Source organism: Epargyreus clarus, unplaced genomic scaffold, assembly GCF_041222505.1.
Source record: "Epargyreus clarus isolate Ecla_fem2 unplaced genomic scaffold, WU_Ecla_fem_2.2 ptg000022l, whole genome shotgun sequence".
Classification (NCBI taxonomy): domain Eukaryota; kingdom Metazoa; phylum Arthropoda; class Insecta; order Lepidoptera; family Hesperiidae; genus Epargyreus; species Epargyreus clarus.
Window position 1 is genome coordinate 3,444,434 of NW_027332229.1, and position 2,500 is coordinate 3,446,933.

The 2,500-nt window shown below is 50.0% G+C and overlaps 1 non-coding gene across 1 annotated transcript in view; it reads left to right on the top strand.

The window, feature by feature from the left end:
• Positions 1 to 1,056: 1,056 nt before the first annotated feature.
• LOC140751430 (small subunit ribosomal RNA) overlaps positions 1,057 to 2,500 on the top strand; it is a 1,903-nt gene continuing 459 nt past the window's right edge. The window contains exon 1 of the ribosomal RNA XR_012103339.1: positions 1,057 to 2,500. This exon is cut by the window's right edge and continues 459 nt beyond it. This is a non-coding gene — a ribosomal RNA (small subunit ribosomal RNA).

Consider the following 2,500-nt stretch of genomic DNA (forward strand, 5'->3'; position numbering starts at 1 on the left):
TTTTTTGGAAATCAAAAAAACCAAAACAGAAAATAATAATAATAATAATAATAACGCGGTAGACGCAGCAGCGGCAGCAGCAAAGTCGGCCGACGAACCCCAACCGGCGAACCCCCCCCCCTACACCCCCCCCCCCCCAAACCCCCTCCCCCCACTCTCCCCCGCACCCCCCAGGGCTAGCCCACCCCCACCGGCGACCATCGTCACCCCACCGGACCGAACCACCGACGGACTATCATATGTTCATATGTTGTCGCTCCGTCTGCCACGCGTCATAACAGGAGCGCCGCATACACATGGGGCGGGCGACGTGTAGTGCGTTGTCGGCGCGGTGAGACTGAACGGGCGGCGGATAACTGCCGCCTGCTGACACAGACTGACCGACTTCGACAACGGACTGCATGCCGCATACAAGAGTTCGTTCGATGGTTTCACGCGTAGTGTGCGCACTCTCGTGTTGGTGGTGTTTCGAGTGGATTTTGTGTCGAACTTTACAATTCGTCGCGATGTCACGATTAACACAACAACGCGCGCTTCCACGTTGCGCCGTGGGACTTTTCGAACGTTGAACATTTTATTGAACAGTGCGGATCGACCGATGCGATTGTTTAAACTCGTCTCGGTTCACGTATCGATCCTACAAATGAATTGCACGTCGCCTATGGCGACGGTCCTCTATAAGGCGCTATAAAAATTAACGCCAAGGACGACGTCTCTCAAACACCGGGCTGAATCTGTTTTCAGTGTTCGCGTTTGTGTTAAAAGATAATAATGAAACGTGAATCTTAAATTGTCTCGCCGTGAACCATCCAATTCGGAGTTGCGCTATTAGTAAATCGCGCGCACACTCTCTCGTTGGATCGTTGCGACAATCGGATGAGATACTCCGTTGACGCTGCACGAACCATCGAAAACAAAGAGCGTACAATATTAAAAGGTACGACGAGTTCAAAAACGAAACATCATTCGACGCGGACGCGCCCGCGACCGCGTCGATATGTGTCGTGTTCTCGTCCGAGCGACGACGGCTACATTCGTCCGCGAGTGACTGTCAGCTCCCTGGTTGATCCTGCCAGTAGTTATATGCTTGTCTCAAAGATTAAGCCATGCATGTCTCAGTGCAAGCCGTATTAAGGCGATACCGCGAATGGCTCAATATATCAGTTTTGGTTCCTTAGATCTTACTCAGTTACTTGGATAACTGTGGTAATTCTAGAGCTAATACATGCAATCAGAACTCTGACCAGTGATGGGATGAGTGCTTTTATTAGATCAAAACCAATCGACGGAGGGCCTCGCGTCCGAAGTCGTTAATTTTGATGAATCTGGATAACTTTTGCCGATCGCATGGTCCAGTACCGGCGACGCATCTTTCAAATGTCTGCCTTATCAACTTTCGATGGTAGTTTCTGCGACTACCATGGTTGTCACGGGTAACGGGGAATCAGGGTTCGATTCCGGAGAGGGAGCCTGAGAAACGGCTACCACATCCAAGGAAGGCAGCAGGCGCGCAAATTACCCACTCCCGGCACGGGGAGGTAGTGACGAAAAATAACGATACGGGACTCTTACGAGGCCTCGTAATCGGAATGAGTACACTTTAAATATTTTAACGAGGAACAATTGGAGGGCAAGTCTGGTGCCAGCAGCCGCGGTAATTCCAGCTCCAATAGCGTATACTAAAATTGTTGCGGTTAAAAAGCTCGTAGTTGCATTTGTGCGCCGCGCTGTCGGTGCACCGCATCCGCGGTGATACTGACACGTTTGCGGAGCATATCGTCGGTGAGCCGGCGGTAAAACGCCGGTTCAATATCAAAATCCTATCGCGGTGCTCTTCAGTGAGTGTCGAGATGGGCCGACAATTTTACTTTGAACAAATTAGAGTGCTCAAAGCGGGCTCAAAATGCTGCTTGAATATTTCGTGCATGGAATAATAGAATATGATCTCGGTTCTATTTTGTTGGTTTTCAGAACTCCGAGGTAATGATTAATAGGGATAACTGGGGGCATTCGTATTGCGACGTTAGAGGTGAAATTCTTGGATCGTCGCAAGACGAACATCAGCGAAAGCATTTGCCAAAGGTGTTTTCATCAATCAAGAACGAAAGTTAGAGGTTCGAAGGCGATTAGATACCGCCCTAGTTCTAACCGTAAATATGTCATCTAGCGATCCGCCGACGTTACTACAATGGCTCGGCGGGCAGCTTCCGGGAAACCAAAGATTTTGGACTCCGGGGGGAGTATGGTTGCAAAGCTGAAACTTAAAGGAATTGACGGAAGGGCACCACCAGGAGTGGAGCCTGCGGCTTAATTTGACTCAACACGGGAAATCTCACCAGGCCCGGACACCGGAAGGATTGACAGATTAACAGCTCTTTCTTGATTCGGTGGGTGGTGGTGCATGGCCGTTCTTAGTTGGTGGAGCGATTTGTCTGGTTAATTCCGGTAACGAACGAGACTCTAGCCTGCTAAATAGGCGTCGCCATTTAGGTGTGCTCGA